This window comes from Lithobates pipiens, unplaced genomic scaffold (genome assembly GCF_037356315.1).
Source record: "Lithobates pipiens isolate NorthernLeopardFrog02 unplaced genomic scaffold, aLitPip1_a1.2 Scaffold_22, whole genome shotgun sequence".
Taxonomy (NCBI): domain Eukaryota; kingdom Metazoa; phylum Chordata; class Amphibia; order Anura; family Ranidae; genus Lithobates; species Lithobates pipiens.
In genome coordinates, this window is record NW_027507784.1 from 284,079,119 (window position 1) to 284,092,579 (window position 13,461).

Here is a 13,461-nt window from a genome sequence, read left to right on the forward strand (position 1 = left end):
GACTATTCCATCTCTCAAGAGGTCTACACACTAAACACTCTGGTTTTTTCGATTTGCCTGACACAATTGTGGATCATGGGTTAACACTCCCATAAGCCACTGCTTCCTTACCTGACAAAACAACACTGTCCGCTCCTTCATCCCACAAGCGTAGGAGCCTACCCAATAGGGGCTCGTCAGACCTTTGTATTGTTTTGCCAGCTCGCGGAGTTCACTTTATGTAAACTCCTGTACTTCTTCAAATTCAACATCTCTGGGGTTGCGATAATGCACCTCCTCATCTGCCATAACCTATCATGTTGCCTTTTCCTATGCTTAGTAATGAGAGGTCTGGCACACATTTTCTTTCCCATTGGATAATCATCATCAGAAACATAAAAACTCTATCTCCTCATCCTCACTATCATTTGAGGAGAGCACATCCTCACAATCCCAGTTTTGGGATGTGACAGTGGCGCATACCCTGGCTTTACTAACAGGTTTACAGCCCTTCCCTTAAGGCATTAATTGATTTGGTCATGAGGGCTGCACACTGCTCTTCATCAGCCCTACTAGCAGTTGAATGAACACACTCTGAAGCAAAAGCTAGCTGGTCTTTTAATACCTTAACTTCTGCCTTCTCTCTTCTATGTGATCCTGTATAAATAGCATGAAGGAAGGACCAACTCACTGTGAACACTGTTCTCTTCTCTTTTTTACTTAAATCCAACCCCTTAAAGCTAAAATCTACAAAATTATCCAAGACTTTATCACCCCAAGTCTGCTTCAAGGGAGATGCATACTTTACAAATTCTTTAGCAAAAGGCTCCCACTCATTGTCTCTGGCCCAGATAGATAAGCTGCACACTTTCTTCTGGCCACCAGAACCCTCTGCAGCCTTGCTTTTCCTAAACCGCTTTGGGTGACAAGATTCTTGCCGCTCATATCCTGAGAAACCTTGTGACCTCTGCTTTGTCACCGAGAGTCTGCGTACCGCCGTACTTATTTTCCCAAGGCTGCTGGTCACTCTGGAAAGAATCAACTCTTTTTGGACATTTCTCAAAAATTCTGGTGGCCTAGTCTATGTGCTGATGTAGCCACCTTCGTAGCTGCTTGTTCCATGTGTGCTCAGAGTAAGACACCACAACATCTTCCAGTGGGCCTCCTACAGCCCATGAAAAAGTGTGTTTGATTCTGCGCAATGTAAAGCAAGTACCAGCAGGAAAAAAAAATTATATTATAATTTTAGAGAGAGAGAGAATAAAAAGAATCAAAAGGAACTGCTTCCTCTACTGATTACTTCCACCTAAGTGGGGTAAATAAATTGGGAAAAGTGAAGTAGGTGTGGCATTTTTATTTAATTTATATACTAAAGAGAATATTATTAAAATCCTAATGTGATAGTGAATAAATTAATTGGTGCTATATTAATGTCTGGTGTATGTGGTCTTTATAATAGTGGTATTACCATCACTAAACCTTGTCAAATTGCTTAATACATGCATGTGTACAAATAAACCACACTGCGTGCAGAGGTGATCACAAAATACAAAAATATATATAAATGTACAAGAAATAATAATATATAAACATAAATAAATATAAAAATTGGTGTAAAAAAAGTTTTAAAAATCTGTGAAACCCATATAACACTCTAGTCCCATATATTAAGATAATGTATTTCAGAAAAAAGGTGCTTTGTGCTGGTGAAAGAGGCGTGCTGATTTATTCACTCTTCAAACGGTGATCACAGCATATGTGACTTATCCGTGCTCCTATTGTGGTTGCACTCACCAGACATTTCTCTCCCTCCTAGGGTATAACGCATTCACAGTGTATAAGGCATTGCCACTGTGTAGCATGTAGCACCCTGGAAGCCAGCCAATCCTAGATGTCCTGGCAGTGCTCCACTCATGCACCATACAAAGACAAGAAGGATCCCAATAGTGTAAAGATGTAAAGAACTTCTTTATTTCTTAAAAATATGTGGAAATGCACTCACATTTGCTAGCCAACCCTGAGACCTGTAGTCGGGTGGATCTGTGTCCCAGGCAATGAGAGTCATGGGGGCTGGTCAGGAGGACCAGGACCATCAGCCAGAAAGCACCTCTGGACCAGAACCCTGAAAAATGTGACATCAGCACCTTAAGTACCCTCTCCCAGAATGCACAGCAAGAGTAACACACCCACTGGGCTGGTTCCGAGAGAAAGTAAACCCTTAATACACCCAACTAGACTACGTTCTTGACCCTGCCAAGGATGACAGAGCCACCTATGGTCAGGCAGAACACCATGCAGTCCAGCCATACTGGTAGTGAGGTCAAAATTTAGAATTACACCCAAAACCAAACTGCGGTTCCAGGAAAAGTTAAATGACAAAACACATGCTCTTCGGGAGCCGGCGCTACAAAGGTTTAGCACTGGGAAACTTTTTTGATAGATAAAAAGTGAATTTTATATACATCTATATGGATCAGACCAAAATGAGGGACAACTGAGGAGGAAAGAGGGACAGTTGGGAGCTATGTCAGATAACATGTAGTTGCATCCAGCGATCTGGAAAAAAATACCAAACGCCCCTGAAAGCGTTTTTTGCGTCTACATACATGAGGCCTTCCTGACCCGTTCAGGCTGATACAACCAAAAGTAGATATTTGTACAGATATCATTCTACAACACACGTTGTCACCACGCTGACTGCCCCCGGACACTTTTAGGTCACCCAGAGTCTCTCCAGCTGCTCTGGAACCACAAGTCCCAGCATTCTCTGGCTGCACACAATGGACCTGGAACTACAACAGTTCGAGCGCCACAGCGACCCTGCACGCCGCAAAACCCTCGCCGACCACGTGACTGACTCCGCCGCTTTCCCGCCACGTGACGTCAGGGAAGCCCTGTGAGTGAATGGAACGCAAAGGAGGGCGGGGTTGTTTTTGACGTCCAGGTGACGTCGCCCGTGACGCACAGTTCCCGGAAGTGGAGTGCACTCGGTGGAGGTGGCGATTGTTGTTGTGGTGAGGAGCCTCAGGTGCGCCCCCTGACACCTCCCGTCTCTGTACGCCGCAGTACGGCCCTTGTGGCATTGCAGGTAAGCGCTGTACAGCGAGGCGGGGGAGGGAGGTGTGGGCACGCTGGGTGTCATGGAAGCCGGTGTGTGTGAGGCCAATGCCGGGGGCTGGGACAGAGCAGGCCTCAGTATTGTGAGGAAGCCTCCTAGTACAATAGGCTGAGCCAGAGCTACGTCACGTGAGAAGTGTCAGCGTGTGCTGGACTGAGGGGAGAGGCTGGGATTTGTAGTTCCAAGGCTGTAATGACATGGCTGAGCTCCTGCTAGGGGTTGTGTGTCAGTCGGTGTACAGGGGTATGTGTCTGGGGAGGGAGGACACTCATGGTTGGAGTATTGGGCCTCATGCACATAGGGGGTATTTATTCTCTGCTGGAGGGGAGGAAAAAGCGTTAAATCTCGCCCAAAGCCTTGTTTACAAACGCGGTAAGGTCCGTCAGGCGTCTAAATCTTCATTTCATTGGCTGGAATATTAATATATTCTTCCGGAAAATGTGAAAAACCATGCTATTAATCCAAAAATGTACCAAGCATCAACTTTTCTGTGAGATACTGACACAAATTTAAACTCGGATAAGCTTCTCTAAAAACGCATTACATATATAAATACAAAAGGTGTAATAATCCAGTGAAAAACGATCAAATAACTGGAAGTGATCCAAAGCTAATGAATAAACAGTGAAAATGATTTATCCAATAAAGAGTCCAGTAATATAAATGTTCCAGTGGTTCTGATGGATCTTCACCACCTTTGCGAAAGTCATCATGTGAATAAACACCACCACCAATGACTGAAAAAGGGTTACCTGGACAACGTCAAATGTATGACGAAACGCACAGGGCGGAGCGACGCACTGACGTCACTTCTGTACTAATGTCCCGGAAAGATGTGCTTTTGTATGTATGCTGGCTACGCATATGAATTCAGACATTTTTACACTACAATCTTGTAAGTGCAACTTGTGTTTTATAAGTAGATTAAAACTTAAAAGATTTTATACTATGTGGAGTGTTCTTCATTTTTGGGGCACCTTTATGATCACTGTATGGGGAAGATGGCTGTCCCCTGTTTAGAAGACTGACCTGATTAAAGGGCCTGGCTGATTATGGAACCCACGGGTGTTTTTGACCTTTTTTGTAATGAGAGGTCTATCTGATCCAGTAAGTAAGACCTTTTTTCAGCCATTGGTGGTGTCTATTCACATGATCACTTTTCAAGACCCATCAGAATCACTGAGCATTTTTCACTGAAACATTTATGTTACTGGAATCATTATTGGATAAATCATTTTCACTGTTCAAATTAGCTTTGGATCACTTCCAGTTATTTGAACATTCTTCACTGGATTATTACACTTTGTTATATATGTTTTGTATTAATATACAGTGCTTTGCGAAAGTATTCGGCCCCCTTGAACTTTTCAACCTTTTGCCACATTTCGGGCTTCAAACATGAAGATATAACATTTTTATTTTTTGTGAAGAATCACCAACAAGTGGGACACAATTGTGAAGTGGAACGAAATCTATTGGATTTTTGAAACTTTTTTAACTAATAAAAAAATTAGAAATGGGGCGTGCAAAATTATTCGGCCCCCCTTGCGTTAATACTTTGTAGAGCCACCTTTAGCTGCGATTACAGCTGCAAGTCGCTTGTGGTTTGTCTCTATCAGTTTTGCACATTGAGAGACTGAAATTCTTGCCCATTCTTCCTTGCAAAACAGCTCGTGCTCAGTGAGGTTGGATGGAGAGCGTTTGTGAACAGAAGTTTTTAGCTCTTTCCACAGATTCTCGATTGGATTCAGGTCTGGACTTTGACTTGGCCATTCTAACACATGGATACGTTTATTTGTGAACCATTCCTTTGTAGATTTTGCTGTATGTTTGGGATCATTGTCTTGTTGGAAGATAAATCTCCGTCCCAGTTTCAGGTCTTTTGCCGACTCCAACAGGTTTTCATTCAGAATGGTCCTGTATTTGGCTGCATCCATCTTCCCCTCAATTTTAACCATCTTCCCTGTTCCTGCTGAAGAAAAGCAGGCCCAAACCATGATGCTGCCACCACCATGTTTGACAGTGGGGATGGTGTTTTGAGGGTGATGAGCTGTGTTGCTTTTACGCCAAACACATCGTTTTGCATTGTGGGCAAAAAGTTAGATTTTGGTTTCATCTGACCAGAGCACCTTTTTCCACATGTTTGGTGTGTCTCCCAGGTGGCTTGTGACAAACTTTAGACGAGACTTTTTATAGATATCTTTGAGAAATGGCTTTCTTCTTCCCACTCTTCCATAAAGGCCAGATTTGTGCAGTGTACGACTGATTGTAGTCCTATGGACAGACTCTCCCACCTCAGCTGTAGTTCTCTGCAGTTCATCCAGAGTGATCATGGGCCTCTTGGCACCATCTCTGATCAGTCTTCTTGTCTGAGCTGAAAGTTTAGAGGGACGGCCAGGTCTTGGTAGATTTGCAGTGGTCTGATACTCCTTCCATTTCAAAATGATCGCTTGCACAGTGCTCCTTGGGATGTTTAAAGCTTGGGAAATCTTTTTGTATCCAAATCCGGCTTTAAACTTCTCCACAACAGTATTACGGACCTGCCTGGTGTGTTCCTTGGTCTTCATGATGCTCTATGCGCTTTCAACAGAACCCTGAGACTATCACAGAGCAGGTGCATTTATACAGAGACTTGATTACACACAGGTGGATTATATTTATCACCATCAGTCATTTAGGACAACATTGGATCATTCAGAGATCCTCGCTGAACTTCTGGAGTGAGTTTGCTACACTGAAAGTAAAGGGGCCGAATAATTTTGCACGCACCACTTTTCAGTTTTTTATTTGCTAAAAAAGGTTGAAAAGTTCAAGGGGGCCGAATACTTTCGCAAGGCACTGTATGTAATGCATTTTTAGTAGTGATGCACCGAAATTTCGGCCGCCGAAACATATCGGCCGAAAATGGCCTTTTCGGCAATTTGCCGAAAGAGAAAAACGGCCGATAATGGAGCCGAAAATGGGGCGTGGCCTTGGTGGGGGCGGGGCTCCGCCTCCCGCCCTGGTGACGCCCATCATGGGGGGTGTATAGCGCAGGAGAGCCGCCTCCGCCGCTTGTTTGATCACAGCGCCGGGAACATCACAGCTTTCATTTCAATAGCTGTGTGTTCCCGGCCGCGCGCCGTCACACGCAGCCCCTCCCCCTTGTCCGGGCACTTAGATAGACAGATCATCCGCAGGATTGGACGGATGATCTGTCTATCAAAGTGCCCGGACAAGGGGGAGGGGCTGCGTGTGACGGCGCGCGGCCGGGAACACACAGCTATTGAAATGAAAGCTGTGATGTTCCCGGCGCTGTGATCAAACAGGCGGCGGAGACGGCTCTCTTCCCTACACAGGCTGCAACAAAGGGGGACACACACAGGCTGCAACAAAGGGGGACACACACAGGCTGCAACAAAGGGGGACACACACAGGCTGCAACAAAGGGGGACACACACAGGCTGCAACAAAGGGGGACACACACAGGCTGCAACAAAGGGGGACACACACAGGCTGCAACAAAGGGGGACACACACAGGCTGCAACAAAGGGGGACACACACAGGCTGCAACAAAGGGGGACACACACTGGCCGCAAAAGGGGACACACTGGATGCAAAAGGGGACACACTGGATGCAAAAGGGGACACTGGATGCAAAAGGGGACACAAGGGGACACACTGGATGCAAAAGGGGACACACTGGCCTGCAATGGGGGACACAAGGGGACACACTGGCCTGCAATGGGGGACACTGGCCTGCAATGGGGGATGCCACCTGTACCACGTCCTCTGTCTCTGACCACCTCCTGTACCATGTCCCCAGTCTCTGACCACCTCCTGTACCATGTCCCCAGTCTCTGACCACCTCCTGTACCATGTCCCCAGTCTCTGACCACCTCCTGTACCATGTCCCCAGTCTCTGACCACCTCCTGTACCATGTCCCCAGTCTCTGACCACCTCCTGTATAAAAATATTTTTTAAAAACAGTCATTTTCGGTATCGGTGCTGTTTCGGTTTTTGGCCTAGTGTATTTTTCATTTTCGGTATCGGTTTCGGCACCAAAAAACCCATTCGGTGCATCCCTAGCGCAGCTTCTCTGTTTAATTCTGGCCGTGGGAATTAATGAAGTGCTAATTGCAGCCAGTGCTTAGGCACACTTGGACACATCTACGTGCGTGGGGCAATTTTTTTATTTTATTTTTAGTGTGGCGAAACACTCCCCTCTGCACAAGCGCTAGATTTTTTTTCTGCCTCTAAACACGTGTGTGTGTGTGTGTGTGTGTGTGTGTGTGTGGATACATAGGGGTTGTTTAACTGCTTGCCAACCGCACTATAGCTGAATGACGGCTACAGTGCGGCCGGCCAGTTTTGGGAGGGCATCATACGACCTTCTCCTGTGATCGCACCTGCTGCGGCGCACTCTGATCAATGTGTCACTAGGACACAAATGATCACAGATCGAGGTAAAGGGCCAATCACAGCAGGCCTTTTACCATGTGATCAGCTGTGTCCAATCCAGGGGTTGACAAATTTGATTGGAATCTAGGAGCCAGCTAAAAAAGTTAGGAGCCAGGTCTGTGACGGCGATCTGTACCTGTCCCTGGCCTGGCATGGAGACGAGTGAGGGGAAGATAGCCCCCCACCTGTCTCCAGGTCATTGCCCATAGCTCTTAGAGGGACATTTTATTTTATTTTTTTCAAATTACATTTTTTTTAAATTGCATTTTAGTGTAAATATGAGATGGGAGGTCTCTCTGACCCCAGATCTCATATGTAAGAGGACCTGTCATGCTTTTTTCTATTACAAGGGATTTTAACATTCCTTGTAATAGGAATAAAAGTGACACACTGTTCTTTAAAAAAAAAAAAAAAAAAAAAAAAAAGTGAAAAAAATAAAAAAGTTAAAATAAGAAAAAAAAAATTTTAAACGTGCCCTGTCCCGCCAAGCTTGTGTGCAGAAGCAAATGCATATGAAAGCGGTGTTCAAACCACACATGTGAGGTATCGCTGCGATCGGTAGAGTGAGAGCAATAATTCTAGCCCCAGACCTCCTCTGTAACTTAAAATGTGCAACCTGTAGAATTTTTTAAACGTCGCCTATGGAAATTTTAAAGGATAAAAGTTTGTCGCCATTCCATGAGCGGGCGCAATTTTGAAGCATGACATGTTGGGTATCGATTTACTCGGCGTAACATTATCTTTCACAATATAAAAAAAAAAATTGGGTTAACTTTACTGTTGTCTTATTTTTTTTTATTAAATTATTTTTCCCCAAAAAAGTGCGCTTGTAAGTCCGCTGCGGACAGACAGTATTGCAACGACCACCATTTTACTCTCTAGGGTGTTAGAATAAAAAAAAAAAATATATATATGTATGTATGTATGTATGTATGTATGTGTGTGTGTGTGTGTGTGTGTGTGTGTATGTGTTTAGGGGTTCTAAGTAAAGGGAAGGACATGGGCTGGCAGGCAGGGGAAGCTCCATTAGCATTGCGGGTTGTCATTCCAACAGCCACCACAAGAGGGCGCCAGATTCCAGAAGGAACCATAGGATTGCAGAAGGCCTCAAAGCCGGGGGCTCAATTACCGGCGGCGCGGCCCGACGCGATCACGCCAGGGGGGTCCACGGAGACAGGATACCCCCAGCTGTGCTGCGCCAGGTCGCTAATTCTAGTCGCAAATGCGACCTGGCGCCCGGGTTTTGTCGAGCCCTGGTCCAATCCCAGCTGATCACAATGTATATACAAGCCGGTTATCGGCATTCCTTTCCTCACACTGACAGCATGAGGAGAGCCAATAACCAGCAATGATTAAAGTGGTTCTGCACCTTAAAAAAAAATATTAAAAGCCAGCAGCTACAAATATTGCAGCTGCTGACTTTTAATAAATTGACACTTACCTGTCCCAGGGTCCAGCGATGTCGGCGGCAGATGACGAGCAATCGCTCGTCTCTCTGCTGCCCCCGCCGCCATCCTCTGTCAGGGAATCGGGAAGTGAAGCGTTGCGGCTTCACTGCCCGGTTCCCAACTGCGCATGCGTGTCTCTGCTGGTCCCCGCTGTGTCCTGGGAACTGTGTGTTTCCCAGAACATAACGGGGGGAGGGGGGGGCATCTGTGGCGGTCTGCCCGGAAGTGGGTGCAGATACCTGGATTATCCAGGTAACTGCACCCCCCTCCCCCCTGAAAGGTGCCGATTGTGGCATCGGAGGAGGGAGGGATCCGATGAGCGGAACTTCCCCTTTAGGCTGGGTTCACACTGCTGCGGGGGGAGATCCGGATGTGATTCGCACCGCAAATCACATCCGATCTCCGTAGCGATGCAAGTACAGCCATACAGATAGTATGGCTGAATTTGCAGCAAACTCGCACGGGACCCTTTTTTTGGTCCGCAACAGAATCGGATCGCATGGGGGTTCACACCATGCGATCCGATTCCTGTGCGAGTCGGCAGATCGCACTGCGATATGCGGACGGATCTGGGGCTGTCATTAACATATCATTGACACTCCCAGCCGTCTGCATAGGGCAGTGTGAACTGCCGGCGGGAGGTGTGCGATGCGGGAAAACGCCGCGGATTCGCGGCGTTCCCGCATCGCAGCGGTGTTAACCCGGCCTTAGGGTGGGGAACCGCTTTAAGCACGGGATTGTGAAGCATGTTTGCTGACCAAGCACATACAGTGTCATGTTGCTGCTTTTATGAAGTTTATATAAAAAAAAAAAGTGGTTTTATCTCTGGAAGTGTTGCCAATCTCTCCTTTCACCTGGGCTTTCTGTTTTTAGGCTGACCTAAGTGGAAGCTCCATGTAGATCTATAAGCTAACGAATGTAAACAGTTTTTATGATCCTTTACATCCACCTACCCCGGAGTCCAGCCAAGTCTGGAGAAAGACTGAAAACCACTGCTTCCTTTTCAATTTTTCCAGACCTACAGTGGTGTGAAAAAGTGTTTGCCCCCTTCCTCATTTCCTGTTCCTTTGCATGTTTGTCACACTTAAGTGTTTCGGAACATCAAACCAATTTAAACAATAGTCAAGGACAACACAAGTAAACACAAAATGCAATTTGTAAATGAAGGTGTTTATTATTAAAGGTGAAAAAAAATCCAAACCATCATGGCCCTGTGTGAAAAAGTGATTGCCCCCTAAACCTAATAACTGGTTGGGCCACCCTTAGCAGCAACAACTGCAACCAAGCGTTTGCGATAACGTGCAATGAGGCTTTTACAGCGTCCTGGAGGAATTTTGGCCCACTCATCTTTGCAGAATTGTCCTAATTCAGTTACATTAGAGGGTTTTCGAGCATGAACGGCCTTTTTAAGGTCATACCACAACATCTCAATAGGATTCAGGTCAGGACTTTGGCTAGGCCACTCCAAAGTCTTCATTTTGTTTTTCTTCAGCCATTCGGTGGTGGACTTGCTGGTGTGTTTAGGATCATTGTCCTGCTGCAGAACCCAAGTTCGTTTCAGCTTGAGTACACGAACAGATGGTCGGACATTCTCCTTCAGGATCTCTTGGTAGACAGCAGAATTCATAGTTCCTTTTATCACGGCAAGTCTTCCAGGTCCTGAAGCAGCAAAACAGCCCCAGACCATCACACTACCACCACCATATTTTACTGTTGGTATAATGTTCTTTTTCTGAAATGCAGTGTTCCTTCTACGCCAGATATACTTGGACACACACCTTCCAAAGAGTTCCACTTTTGTCTCATCGGTCCACAGAATGTTGTCCCAAAAGTGTTGGGGATCATCAAGATGTGTTGTGGAGAAATTGAGACGAGCTTTGATGTTCTTTTTGCTCAGCAGTGGTTTTCTCCTTAGAACTCTGCCATGCAGGCCATTTTTGCCCAGTCTTTTCCTGATGGTGGAGGCATGAACGCTGACCTTAACTGAGGCAAGTGAGGCCTGCAGTTCCTTGGACGTTGTTGTGGGGTCTTTTGTGACCTCTTGGATGAGTCGTCGCTGCGCTCTTGGGGTAATTTTGGGTGGCCGGCCACTCCTGGGAAGGTTCACCACTGTTCCATGTCTTCGCCATTTGTGGATAATGGCTCTCACTGTGGTTCGCTGGATTCCCAAAGCTTTGGAAATGGCTTTATAACCCTTTCCAGACTGATAGATCTCAATTACTTTCTTTCTCAATTGTTCCTGAATTTCTTTGGGTCTCGGCATGATGTGTAGCTTTTAAGGATCTTCTGGTGGACCTTACTGTGTCAAGCAGCTCCTATTTAAGTGATGCCTTGATTGTGAACAGGTGTGGCAATAATCAAGCCTGGGTGTGGCTAGAGAAATTGAACTCAGGTGTGGACAACCACAGTTATAGTATGTTTTAACAAGGGGGGCAATCACTTTTTCACACAGGGCCATGATGGTTTGGATTTTTTTTCACCTTTAATAATAAACACCTTCATTTACAAATTGCATTTTGTGTTTACTTGTGTTGTCCTTGACTATTGTTTAAATTGGTTTGATGTTCCGAAACACTTAAGTGTGACAAACATGCAAAGGAACAGGAAATGAGGAAGGGGGCAAACACTTTTTCACACCACTGTAAATGTGGTGAATCGGAGGTAGCCTGATGTAAACAGATACAAGTCCTAACTACATCCAAGAGCTTATTTCCAGCATGGATCTGCCACAGGCTGCTGCCAACAATGCAGACAAATAAATTGACTGTTCTACTAAGAATCAGCAGAGGAATCTGTTCATGAATTCCCTGCTGAACAGAGCACAGCCACATGAAAAGACCATAAGCTGAGAACAGGACTAGTGTAAACGAATAGGTATTCCTTGACATTAAAAGAAAAAATATATATTTTAAGTCAAACTCTGTCACTTGCATCAAATTACGGGTGGCAGTAAAAAGGGTCGCTGTTCGAATCCCAAGCACAACACTACCTGCCTGGAGTTTGCATGTTCTCCCTGTGCCTGCGTGGTTTTCCTCCAGGTACTCCCGTGTTCCTCCCACACTCCAAAGACATGCTGGTAGGCTTCTGTCCAAAATTGGCCCTAGTATATGAATGTGAGTTGGAGACCTTGGATTGTGGGCTCCTTGAGGGTAGGGACTGATGTGAGTGTGCCATGTATGTGTGGAGCACGGCGTAATCTGTTCACTACCTTGTTTTTCCATCATGAGTGTATTGAACACGTTCTGGACAGGCACTGTGGTTCTCATTAAAGCACTAGGATAGTAAACTGCAGGGGATAGGGGTACTTCAGGCTACAAGAAATCAGGTCTAGTCAACGTCTTAACTTTTCAGTCAGTGCCTGAACTCTGCATGATCTCTATGGTTGCTGTTAGTACAAGTCAAATACTGTAGTTAATTCACATTCACCATATAGAATTATCTCTAAAGTGACTCATCGTAAATACTTGCAAGTGCTAATTTTCCCTGCGGGAGTTGCTATTTGAATGCCAGTCTGTATGTATCCCAATTTGGCATTATCTTGCTTGTTTCTACTTACTGTAAGTGCCCACATATTTAGAGGAACCTGTTTGGAATGTTAAAGCTGTCTTTGTTGGCTTGATTTTTACATTTTGGAACAAGCCTGTTTTCCAAAATTTGTTTAGCAAAAAATAAAACTCTGCAGTTATTACCACTAAAAGAAAGTTCCATTTGTGTGTTAAAAAAAAAATCATAAAAATGTTGTTTGGGTATAGTGTTGTATGACCACACAATTGTTATTCAAAGTGTGACAGCACTGAAAGCTAAAAATTGTCCTGGGCAGGAAGGGGGGTAATATTGCCCAGCATTGAAGTGGTTAACAACCAGTGGCCCCGCTGCGTCCTTAACAATGGCGTTATCAGCTGTTAGCAGGGATTCCCTGCCGAATGTACAAAAAACCCATTGCCAGTAATAAATACCCATATCTGAGCTGAGAAATGAGAGTGCACCCCCCCCCCCCCCCCCCCTTCTGAACCATGCCAGACCACATGCCCTCAACATGGGGGCAGGTGCTTTAATGAGTGGAGCCCCCAGATACCTGCCCCATACATAGTACCCTTACTTTTTCACCAAAAAAGTTAAACCGTGAATAAAAGCACAACACAAGTTTTTGACAAGTCCTTGATTAAAAAAAATAAAAAATTAAGTACCCCGGTGTAGATCTAGACCTGAAAAAAGAAAAACAAACCTCTGGTTTCAACAAAGGCTCTCCCATCTGACAGCTCTTAGATAACTAAGGGGCTGGGCCACTCCATGATGTCACCAGATGGCATCACCCCTTGTGTAGTCCTCGACCCAGCATGCCCTCGGTCCTTAGTTACCATATTTATCGGTGTATAACACGCACCACAATTTAACAGTGAAGTTTTTTTTTAAATAAATCACTGCAATGCAGCCTGATTAGTGCCCATCTGGAGCTTCAGTGCAGCCTCATCTG

General features: G+C 45.3%; 1 protein-coding gene across 1 annotated transcript in view; it reads left to right on the forward strand.

Moving 5' to 3' along the window:
• Positions 1 to 2,939: 2,939 nt before the first annotated feature.
• Positions 2,940 to 13,461, forward strand: part of MAFK (MAF bZIP transcription factor K) — a 56,252-nt gene continuing 45,730 nt past the window's right edge. Inside the window, exon 1 of the mRNA XM_077449123.1 lies at positions 2,940 to 3,067. The gene's annotated coding sequence lies outside the window, so the exon portion shown is untranslated. The remainder of the gene's footprint in view (positions 3,068 to 13,461) is intronic.